The 12,108-nt window shown below is 44.7% G+C and overlaps 1 protein-coding gene across 8 annotated transcripts in view; it reads right to left on the bottom strand.

Annotated features, from left to right (window-relative positions):
* The window catches only part of TANC1 (tetratricopeptide repeat, ankyrin repeat and coiled-coil containing 1), a 215,019-nt gene extending 204,457 nt beyond the window's left edge, over positions 1-10,562 (bottom strand). For 3 of the 8 annotated variants that reach the window (XM_036995895.2, XM_017657924.3, XM_073241539.1), the window contains exon 1: positions 10,235-10,406. The gene's annotated coding sequence lies outside the window, so the exon portion shown is untranslated. Of the gene's footprint in view, positions 1-9,047; positions 9,401-9,686; positions 10,160-10,234 lie in introns of those variants that run through there. The other 5 variants (XM_017657922.3, XM_036995898.2, XM_017657923.3 and 2 more) reach the window with 4 other exon arrangements.
* Between the last annotated feature and the right edge of the window lie 1,546 nt (positions 10,563-12,108).

Here is a 12,108-nt window from a genome sequence, read left to right as displayed (position 1 = left end):
TATATACCATGCTATACTCCTCATTAAGACACACAAAATTCCTCTGAGTTTAATTTTTCCCAGACATACAACAGGCACTTGGAAGGATATCAAGGGAAAAAACTTCAATGTCAAATTAAGTTAGCAAAGTCAGCTATGAGAGAAACTTTTATTTACATGTCTGAGTTTCCAAGACAATGTATGTACCACCCTGAGGGACTTAGATTTATGGCTATACTTCAAATTAGCCTAAGCATTTAACAGAAAAATATTCTGTTCAAATTTATCAAAAAAAAGAGGTAGAATTAATACATATTCTTAAGTATAATGTGCTTTTGAAACAAATCTTTACTGTATAGTGTTTTACAACTCAGATAACCTGTCATTCTGAATAAAATTCACCCACCACAAATGCTTAACACCAAAGCCATTCTACTCAAGCTGAACAAGGTTTACAGTCTTGAAATATATTGAAAACTTGTATCCATTTAACAAGACCAACTATTCAAAATACCACTGTTTCCAACTGCAACTGGAATAAATTAAACTTGCACCCCCCTCGACTTACTAATAAAATTAATTACCAAACAAACTCTCAGCCATGATTTCTATTTTTCTTTTTTAAGAAAGTTACTTATAACTTGCCAAATTAAAATGCCAACACAAAATATGTTCCCAAATCAGAGGGGGTAAAAAAGCATAGTCTAGGGACCTGTTCTTGCCAAAAATATTTAACCTGAATCTAAACACTGCATTAGCTCTAACCTCCATTTTATAGGAAATACAGAGGACAAAGGGACAAGGTGAACACCACCACAAGGAAACAAATTCAGACGTGGGACATCCTACAAGTTCTCTTCTCAAAGTCAGGAGGGAGAGGAGGGGGTGGTGAGATAGTATTTTTCTATTTAAAAAGACTAAATGAATAACAACAACCCACAGTAGTTTGTAAACCTTGATTGACTCTTGGTTCCAAAAAACAGAAATGGTGACAAACGACATTAGGGAACAATTAAATAACATTAAAAAATTACTGTTAATTATATTAAAAGTGATAATAAAGTGGTAATTTTTAAGTGCTCAGAAATGCATAGTGAAGTTTCTTGGGTGAAATTACATGATGTCTGGGATTTGCCTTAAAGTATTTCAGCACCCAACATTGTTCTATGGCTGAGATGCCTTGCAAAAAAGTTCCTACAGTTCAGTGCATTTGGGAAATACTAAATACTGTTTCCCTTCAAGGAGATTCAGCATGAACATTAGAAACAAGAGTGCTCAGAAGCCCTGCAGTTAAAAACAATAACACCTGTTTCACTTTGGTTACCCCAGATTTCCAACTTACTTGAACATAGAACTTTTCTCTGCATAACATCTAGTAATTTCCTGACAATCAGTTTCCAAGGAATCCATTTTGGAAACGGCTGCTTCATCTAGATTAATAACTCTCAGTTAAGGTTCTCTTAAATCAAGATCCCTGAGTAACAAAAAATGAACAACTACATCTATTTGCAACTTAGAGGCAGCTCAGTTCTTCTGTCTTTTGCATCTATACTTACTCTTTAAGATAACATGTTTTAATTTATATGTCAGACTCTTTCTATAATACAAAGCTGCCACTATAATACTTCCAAGTGGAGTTCAATTTGACTTATTCAAACCCATTTCCTTATAAATGTATAATGGAATAGATTTCACATTCATAAACTGTTACACCACACCTGGTTTTCACTTTCAAAACAACCTTGAAACATTTCAGAGGTTCCCAAAACCCTCTCCAACGACTCCTCAAAATACATTCATGACTTCACAGTAACCAAACACAAAACAAAACCTAAAATCAAAACTGATGGTCCTTCTGGCGGAACTTAAGGGTTTCCCATTTACTCCGAAGTCCCCCAGATTCCCATCTCTGTGCACAGGAAGTGTTCGCATTCTTACAAACAGGACCTTAGGGTACTGCAACAGCTAGATGCAAGACAGATCCCCCTTAGCACAAATTCCACTCACTCCACACCTGGAAGTTTTATAGCAGGCTTTCAACTAGTATCTGTAGTTCATTTGAGAAAAATAACGTCCTATTCAATTTAAGGGCTTCAACACGTTAAAAACTCTTTGGAAATACATTTGAAACAAAAATGGCTAACAAAAAGAAATCTGAGCTATAAGTCACTGCTACAAGGAAACAATCGAATTTTATGTCTCTGGCATCTACGAGGCAATGTACAACATTCTAAGCCCTTTCATACGCATTCCGTTGCTTGACCCTCAAAACCTTACAGAGATATCTGTTTTCCATCATTATAACATACCTAACATGGCTCAACTTGGAAGCCGACAGCTTGTCAACCCTCAGTTACCCCTACCATGGAAAGAATACAGCATAAATGATCCAAGTCAGCTGAGCAGTGCAGAGTCCATCACGTTCTGTCTCCCATCCGGGACACTGAGGCCCGATCCCACCACAGAGGCTGGCTCTGTGATTCTGCTTAGTGATTCTGCAGACAGCTAACTGGCCACAGGCATTTAGAGCTTCAAACCCCTCACCCTCCAGGCACTTCCTGTTACTCCACGAGGAAAGTAGAGTCTCCTTTGAACTCATTGCACCTGTCTAGACTGCCCAGTAATGTTTTTTGCACCATCATCTCACCGAAGTCGGTGTTCCCACGTGAAAGGAGGACAGTGTGTAACCACAGGCAACACACCAAAGGGCAGACAGGCAGCTCTGGAATAAATATGACCCAGGTCTGGATCCTGGACCCTCCTGTCTTGGCCATGTGCACTCCCTGTGCTCGGATCCTTGCACAGGTGGAGCTCTCTACCTCCTCAGGCTGCCCAGGGCTGGAGGAGAGAGAACCTCCCCACAGTAAGTGGTACAGAGCCCGATTTAACAACTGTGGGTTCTCTGACTGCCTTCCTTTCTTCCAGAAGGCGAAACAAGCAATTTGAAAAATGCCTACGGTAAGACAGGACCCCAGCCATCAAGAAGCCTGCAATTCATAGGCAAAGCAAGCAAGTCAACAGCTTAATTAATAACAGGCAAAAAGAGGAAAACATTATAATGAACGTACAAGCTGTGTGCTGGGGGACTAAGTGGAAGGAACCATTTAAATGTGGAAGGAGAAAACAGAAAAACATTAACGAGAAAGCAAGACTTATTTGAGCTAGGCCTCAAAGACAATGAAAATTTCAGTGGCAGGTAGGTAGAGGGGAGGGGTGAACAACTTCCTCAGAGGTGACCCTGAAACATCGTATGTGATGGTTTCGGAATGGGCAGGAGCTCAGTGGCATTTGCACAGACACAGAGAGGACAACTGGAAAAGACAGTTACCAAACAGACCATGGAGAATCTTGAAAGCTATAAGAATAAAAGGAGAATACAGAATGAAAAAACAGCCACAGATCTACTCTGCGTGATCAGCCATGGCGCTTTTTAGCTGCACACAACAAACACTTCCTTCGCTTTCAGGGACTTCACTGTGGTCTTGACATATTTTGACAATGAAGCCCTAACAGTAAAAAAATTAAGCACGTACCCCCAACATAAGTTACATATATATGAAAGTCATACATACATTATAAAACAGCCATTAAAAACTTTTTAAAGGATGAGAATGATTTAAACAGTATTCTTAAGTTTATTTTTATTTATTAATACAAATCCATACACAATCTTTGTGCCAACTTCTAATTAAAATTCATTTCAAAGTCATTTCCCAATCTCATAGTAAGACATTTTCTTGTTCCTTAATACTTATACATCATTATCATTCAACTTTGCAGTCATCTTTTTGAGCTACTTGCCCATTTTGTGGGAGTCAGTTTACTTAAAACTAGTAATAAAATCCGTAAGTCCATTTAAATGGATAACATTTACCAAAGGCAAGAATAAAAAGGAGGATACCACTGTCAATTCTATCAGATTGTAAAATGCCCTCACATAACCTAAGTGACAGAAGACTCAGATACATCAACCAACGTCAAGCCATATTAAACATCAGTAAAGCTTTTTTTTTTCTAGATAAAGTTCTAGTATTTTCTTCCCTCCCTTACTGGAAGGTCTAGTATACTCCAGAGATCATTGCTTCAAACAATAATAAAAATAATTCTCCCAGAAGAAGTTCTGAGTCAGAGTGGTTTTGGGGTTGGCTAATACGGTGGCTAAAGTAAATCACTGTGGTCTTAGGTACCTTCCCATTTTTGTACTGTGATCCTCAGACTGTCAACATGTTCTATTTTGCTGACAACCTTAGATTCCCCAATATCACAGGACCCTACGGGTGTCACATACATATTCATTAACCAGTCACTAGCAACTGATATGGTATTACTAAAGTTGATTTGACTTAATCAAGATTCACTCCCTGGGGCAGGGGACAGTCACCACCTTACCCTGAAGTACACAGCCAACGGAAAAACTATCAAAAGCAGGATTGTGTTATCAAGGAATATGGTAAAATATTACAGCAATAGCCACCCCCAGTGAATCATGTCACCATCAAAACCGGTGGAAGCACCACCCAGCTGAGCCCAGCTCCACTTTCTGAATCCCAAGCAGGTAACAGTTGCTGGTTTAAGCCACAGGAAGGAGGTGGCACCAAGATGGGGAACGCTAGCGTTTGGGCAGCCAACCATCCCTGCTGTAGCACTGCATGTACGTGGGCCAATGGGGCAAGAAAGGACTACACCGTGCCATTTCCACAGGATTCTTTTCAAATTCAAACATCCAGTTCAGAGTCAGCAAGCACTCAATAAACATTAATAATTGATGTCACTAATCCCAAGTAATTTAGGATAAAGCATGGCAGAAAGAAGGGAGTGTAATGGGTGACATGGGAATAATGACCAACTCCAGGGTTTTTTTCCAGTAATTCAATACCCTGTTACACAAATGTCTGTATGTGCAGCAATTCAAATCCCCACATAACGCGGAAAAGTCTGCTCTCAAGACTATAGTGTGTACATCACGGGAGCATTAAAGAGGTTCATACCCTTTGGCCTATCGGTATATGATGTTATGACCAGTAATACCATGCTTGGAAACACAGCCTGCGTTAGCCGGCTAGCTCTTTTTGTTTACCCAGCATCCTCCCTCTTCCTTAACAATAACCCCCTTCTTTACGGGATACTTTGTCTCCCCACAGTCCAATCCTGTGGTTCTAATGGGGACAGCCAACCGGACTACCAACAGTAACTCTCCCTTGGCTGGCACCAGGCCAATCTGGGTCCTCTGCAGGGCTTTCCCCAACTGGAACTAAGAGCAAAGGGTCTGCTTCTTGATAACGTTAGGTCTTGAAGCCCCCAGCAGCTGTATACCCCAAGGTGCTGGGCACTGTGCTGGGCTCTGTGATTTAACGATGGATAAATCAATTGAGCCAGAGGGTTCTGAAAGCCTAAAAGATATTTCTTTCCAACACACCTAAATGTCAAAATGGACTAGCTAAATAAATTATAGTAATGGCTATTAAAACAGTGCCAAAGAATGTACTGATGGGACAGGGGAAAACAGCACATTATGTAAGTATATACCATACTCTAAACTGTGTAAATACATTATATGCACCCCCATATGTTCAATCTTTTTCATATCTCTTCAAAAGCACACGTAATATAATTCCATTTTGTGCATGAGTATATATGCATGAGCAGATAGAGCCAAGTGTTTCTTAGAGATGGCCCCACCCTCACCCCAACTCAGAGAGAGGTAAGAAGCCACTATTCATGACAGGTAAGTAACCTTAGGTATGCTTGGGTGGGGCATGGAAGGTGATGAGTCACCGCTGCTCTGGGCTATAAGGCTGAACTTCCTAGGCTCACTATACAGATGTGACTGGAAGATTTTTACTAAAAAATTCCTCCAAGGTAGTGGCAAAGTCAGTGCTAAAATCCAGGGACCATGCCATCCATCTGCAACATTCTTCTGGTCCTTGACATTCTTGTCCATGGGACTCTTCTTTCCCAACTTTTCTCTTTGATCAACCCACACCTGCAGGAGCCCCAAAGGACATCACCTACCCTAGAAGAACAATCCCCATCAGTAACACAGTCAAAATAAATGAAAGCCCCTTTCACTCTCCACAAGGTAATGTTTCCTGATAGGCTCGTTTATAAAGAGTTACCCCACTGCCGTTCAAAATGCATTCTCCTGATAACAAAATACCAGAAGCCATTCTCCTGCTTTGCTGCTCATGTGCCCTTCTGGAACACTGAGAGGGAGCAAAGACTCCTAACTTCCTTAGCAAATACTGGTTCATAATATCATCTCTCTGTCCTCACCTGCAAATGGCAGCCTTCACAGTCAGACTATTGGTACTGATCGGTACATCTGTTTTTGAGGTTTAAACCCCATTGCTAAATATTTTGAAAAGACAGTCTTCTGCGAAACAAAAAAGCTGAGGATGGGCAGGCTGCTCAGACCTAAAAGAGCTTAAAGCTTAGCATATAGTTTTATTTTAGCACCTCCTTACGAAAATCCGTACCAGCTTCCCGATGAGTATCAAGTTCACTCAGTACTCCTAAATAGGCAAGCAGGACACAGAACATTTAGGATCACAGTGAAAATGGGTCACCTGCAGCAACCTATTACTTCTTTACAGTTAAACCAATAGCACAAAGGAAGGATTTTTTTTTTTTAGCAGAGAAAGTGCTGCGTTAAATCTGATTTAGACTTACCCAGAAATCAGTAGAAAAAGCCCAAGAACCATGACACCAAAAAAGAGACATTTACCCAGAGCTTCATCATTCAGCTGAGATGAAAGGCAAATGATATGTTCATTTCTTATTTTAAAGGAGATAGAAAGATTTGAGAGGTGGTTTAAGAATGCTGTCTGTGTTACTAGTCCAGATTATAAATCACACTAGACTCTGAAGCCTACTTAATAAAAAAAAAAGTTGAACATAAACAAAAGATTAGTTTGAGGTATGTGAGTTTCTGAGACTCTTGGGGAGAAAGTTTTATTACCATTATTACTGATCTGTTTTTAATCTCTGACATCAAAGCATAGATGTTAACCCTGGGGTTCCGAAACCAGAATAACCCATAAATGAAATACTATGAGAATCTGCCACATATTAACATTAGTCTGTCAAGTTTTAGCCAGTTTACAGTGACTCCATGACTAAAAAGCGGTATGGGGGAGGTAACAGGGAGAATCGCAAGACCGAGGTTCAAATCCAGCTCCACTGTTTATAGACGATACCCAGCAAACTCATCTAACTTGCTCAGCCACAGCCTACTTACTCCCTTGAGGGTTGAGGGATAAAATATGGAAGTAAAGACCTTTATAAACCCCAAAGCCCGGTTCTAACATTACCACACTGCCACCAGAATTTCTCCAAGCTCTTGGAGAGTCACAGAACTTCAGGACTGAAAGGTAATCCCATTTTAGGGACAATGATGAGAAAACCAAGGCCCAGAAAGTATTGCGAGCCTTGTACAGGAAACACTTTTGTAAACTGGTGGGGGGCTGGGAGGAGGTTCTAGCTTTTCCACCACTGAAAATATTCATTTAAAAGATAGTTCAAAACAAAGCTATCCTAGAAACTAAAACAAATCCCTTCCAGGAGAAACCCTCCCCAACACCCCCCCCCGCCCACACACACTACTTTATTTTGCTTTTGTAAACTTTACTCCTGTAACTTACAAATTAAACTAAATTTCTCCTCAGAAACATAAAAAGAAAGCCATTTCTCTCTAACTATGAGACTCCCAGTCTACTTTCAACCCAACCCAGACAAAATCTTTACAATTGAGTGAGAAACGCCTAGGGGAATATATAGACATGACAGGAACCTCCCAACTATGCTGGCAGGCATCACTATAACATGGATTACAGTTCTATCAGCCCGGGGATGCTGGTTTTAATGTTCCCTGGGAGATAAAGAATTAATCAGAAACTCAGAGGATGATGTTGCCTAAAAATGGACAATTTAATCGAGACAATTCCATTGTCTTTAAAACTGCGCCCTCAATCACCCAGTATCAAAAACCCAATATGGCACCAAAAAAAATGTGTGGTTAAAGAAACAAAATGTTCTTCCTTCTACAGGCTGTTATGGGAAGCAAAAAAGGCTGACTATGATTCCGTTATGTTTTAGTTCCATGATGGGACATAAATTATGATCCTTTGGACATTCTGGTGGTTAAACCAAAGAAAGCAGGAAAACCACTGCTTCCAAGTCTCAGCAAAAGTTAAGTTGGTCACATTACAGCCGAAAGACAGGGTCATTAAAAGTGACCTTAAATTTAATTTTGGCCTTTCCTGCCTCCACTAAAATCTGTGACATTATTTCCCATCCCTTATTGTCAAATCACCACTGTCGGAAGCCTGGATGGAATTCACTTGGCAGGTAACAGAAGCAAGCCTAGGAGGAAGCGCTGAAGGATGTCAGATACCATCATTTCCTTTACCCCTGCACACTTTTCATCTTAATACTGCCAGGATATATTTACAATGAGTTCTGACTGACACCCACCAAGCATTCCGGCTGACACAAACTTTGTAGAAACTGGCATACCATCGGGGAGGTTCCCTGGGAGATCTTTAAGTAGCTCAGATGAGTAAAACATTCAGACTATTCCTATAATGAACATCTCTCAGTGGCTCATAAATTCTTTCATTCCCAGCAATCAAGAAGCAGCTGTTAAACTCCAGGCATCTTCCTAAGTGGCCGATCTGATCTGAAATACCTCCAAGCTGGCCACAACTGCTTTCTTCCCTTGCCCTGCCCCTTGCCCATCCCATGAATGCCAGCCTGGCAGGAATAAAGATGACCCAGGGAGGAAAAAAAGAGAGTAGCGATCTAGTAAAAGAAGAGATGAGATGCAGACTCCCTTCATTTTACTACAGAGAAAAGCCAACCGTACACAAACAAACCAGGTTTCTTCTGTCTTCTCCCCTCCTTCTCCCCCTCCAAACACACTATAAACTTCTGCATTCTGCGGTCTGGCATTTCCAGAGTTAGCGACCTCGGCAGTCCAAGACCCTTTCCGCAAAGATTCTAAACCAGGCATTTCCTTTCCGTGCCAGAGTTCGAGGCCCATCCCAGGGGAAGATACGGCTTCCCTTTACCTTGTAACCCGCCCAGACGGCGCTGCTCCAGGGTCAAGTTCAAGATGAAGGTGCCCTGCTAACCTCCCCAAGCTGAATCCAGCAGGAAAGGGCGCTGCCGACACGAGCCCCATCACTCGAGGCACGGCGATCTGGAGCTGCCAAGAGTGGGCTGGACTGGGCTGGGCGGCAGAGACTGTCGCGGAGCCCGGAGTCCTCCGATCCCCGGTCCGCGGCGCTGTATTTCTACCTGGCCACCGCCGCATTTCCTCCTTTACACACTAAGTTTTGAGAACGTCGGTCCAGAGACGTTTGTCTGCAAACCCGCCACACAATGCCTAGGGCTTCCTTCCTCGCCAGCCGTTCCGGAAAGCTGCCGCGCCTCAACGAGGCGCCCCTAACACCCCCCAGCGCTGCTCACCCGCACCCCAAAGTCCTCCAGGAAGACCGTGCGCGACGTAAGTCCCCCAAAAGTGACGGCTCTCCAAGAACGGGGATTCACAGTTCTTAGACAACTCGTCTTTCTCAGTTCCCCCTCAATGTCTAATCCTTGCTCACCGCCCCCATCCCCTGCCCCAAAAAGAATGTGGATATTCTAGTGCAGTCTTCTTGGAAGTGAAGCAAGACTTTCAACCCAGACTGGGGCAATACGACACCCACCTTCGCCTCCAGCTTAAGTTCGCCCGGCAACTTGGCGACCCCGCGCTCCCCTGCGCTCCGGGAGCGCCTGGAACCCCGCGGCGCCAGGCGCGCCTCTCCCCGGCCTGCCCCGCCGCGGGTACCAGGCGCAGCCCAGGTCCCTGGCAAGCCCGAGGCTATCGAGGGGACGGCGAAGGGGAAGAGGGGGCGCGCCCGGATGGGGTGGTCCCGAAACTCCAGCGTGCCGCCGCACGTTCCCGGTGCCCCTGAACCCCACCTCCGCCAGTGGCCGGCTTGGTCCGGCGCGGAGGGGGCGACGGAGGGAAGGCACCGACTCTCCAGGGCCCAGGCCCGGGGCGCCCAACATGTCCGTGCCTGTCCCCGGAGAGCTCCCGGGTGTGCCCAGCGAAGTGGGGGCGGGAGATTCCAGAAACTTTCCCACATGCCTTTCCACTCTCCCCATCGCCCGATCCTCCGCGCCGGGCCCCACTCCTCCCCTCTGCGCCCCCGCAGCGGGACCTGCCCGGGGCGCACGGATGCCCGCAGCGGCGCCGGGCGGCGGGGATTACCTGCCGGGAAAGTTTCCAGCTCCGGGGCGCAGTTCCTCCACCCCAGGGCCGGGCCTCCGGGCGCGGCCAACGCGGCGCTCAGCGGCCGCCTCTGCCCCGGCTCCCCGGCTGCCGCCGCTCCCGCAGCTGCCACAGCCAAGGCTGGCCTCCGGCCCGTCCCCCCGCCTCGCGCGGCGCACACCGGGGCCTCATTGGCAGCGCGAATCCCCGCCCTTGCGCGTGTTCCCGAGGGCACCTTCCTCGCGCGCGCGCGCGCCCGGGCCGCGCCTCCCGCGCGCTCCCCGCCCCGGGCTGCAGCGGCTCCCGGGACACGCCGGGGCGCGGCGCGCGAACTTGGGGCCAGAGCTCAGCGCTTTCGCGGGCCGGGTCCCCAGCTTCTCCCAAGGGCGCCAGTCCCCGGAGGCTGCGCCTGGGCCCACCGGGACTGGGTCGAGATGGGTGATAGTCTTTGCAACCTCTTTAAAACCGGTGTAGTGACAAAGCGTCCCCTCCTTACTGCTTTTTGAAAACAGCCGAGGACATATGGGAGCAATTAACCAAGCCGAAGTTTGGATAGATGCTTTAGGGTGATTTGTGTAGCTTTCTTGAATTTTCTCTGCCACACTTAACTACACCCACACTCAAAACACTCATTTCAGGGGCAAGCATGAGCCAAGAGAGATGGAAGGTGTAAGGGGCATTTCGCCTGGTGTGTCTTTCTTGAAAGTGCATTAAAGATGTTCGGGCCGGGCGTCCGGCTCCGCTGAGCGCTCAGGGTCTGGCCCTGTGTTGTCTGTATACATTCACGGAGGGCCAACGTCGTGCTTCTGTCAGCGGAGGAGCGAGGTATGGAAAAGCAGAAAAACAAAGATGCTATTATTATTTCGGTTGGTGGCAGTAAATTAAACCCCAGAATGATTTGTTATTCCCCACTAGAGCGAAAGCTGACCCAGGGCCTACTGATTCGGGAGTCCTGGGTTCGCCAGCTACCCCCCAGCAACCCCAGGCTGCCCATTCAGACTGGAGGGCTCACCCGCAGCCCATCAAGACCAACTAGGACTGCTGATACCTTATGGGGCCTGTGGGAATTGTGCACGGGTCACCTGAGTGGTTTGGAGCAGGAATACAGAAGTTGCTATAAATGGATTTATTGGCAACCCCTAACCTTGTTGTGGCAAACCCTCCTTTAAAGACAACCGTGTTTTAAGTAAATTCCCCTGTAAAAACTTCAACCTCATGCAGAGCTTCCCAATATAAAGATAACCCAGCGGGAGAGCGTCCATATTTTAAATTCTATGGAAAGGGACAGGAAGCAAAATGCCACACAATCTCTCTACATAAATAAAAAATGACTGAAATTTGCAGGATTTTTCGTCCCATAGTTTCAAAGGCCTTATTATTACTGTGCTGATAGTTGAGCAGTAAACATATCAACAGCCTTGAAGTTTTCTTGAAACAAAGCAGGATATGAATACTTAAAATATAAGCTTATTAAACCAGAAAAGCTATTGACTTATCTCTTCGCTCTGAAATGTCTCATTGCTGAAAAATATGGTAATACGTTTTATTTAATTTCTCTTAAAGTGAAATGCATAAAAATAACCAATCTTTCAATAATAGAAGCAAAAGCCAGACAGAAAACTTAATGATAAAAGAATGACACAAACAAAAGAAAAAACTCTATGGTAGTCTAATCTGAAATATTAAGATATAAAAGGAACAATTTTAGGGAAATAGTCTAGTACAGTTTCCTGCCTCAGACTTCTTTATAATGGGTGAAATATGTAGTGGTGAAAATTTATAATTTGTATCATATTCTCCTGTCTTTGGCTCTTCTAAGTTATATTCTCCCAAGTTTTTAATGAAATTGCTTAAGTTAAGTTGGGCTTTGAAGA

This window comes from Manis javanica, chromosome 7 (genome assembly GCF_040802235.1).
Source record: "Manis javanica isolate MJ-LG chromosome 7, MJ_LKY, whole genome shotgun sequence".
NCBI classification, from domain to species: domain Eukaryota; kingdom Metazoa; phylum Chordata; class Mammalia; order Pholidota; family Manidae; genus Manis; species Manis javanica.
The sequence above is the reverse complement of the archived record's forward strand: the minus strand, read 5'-3'. Positions and strand labels throughout refer to the sequence as shown.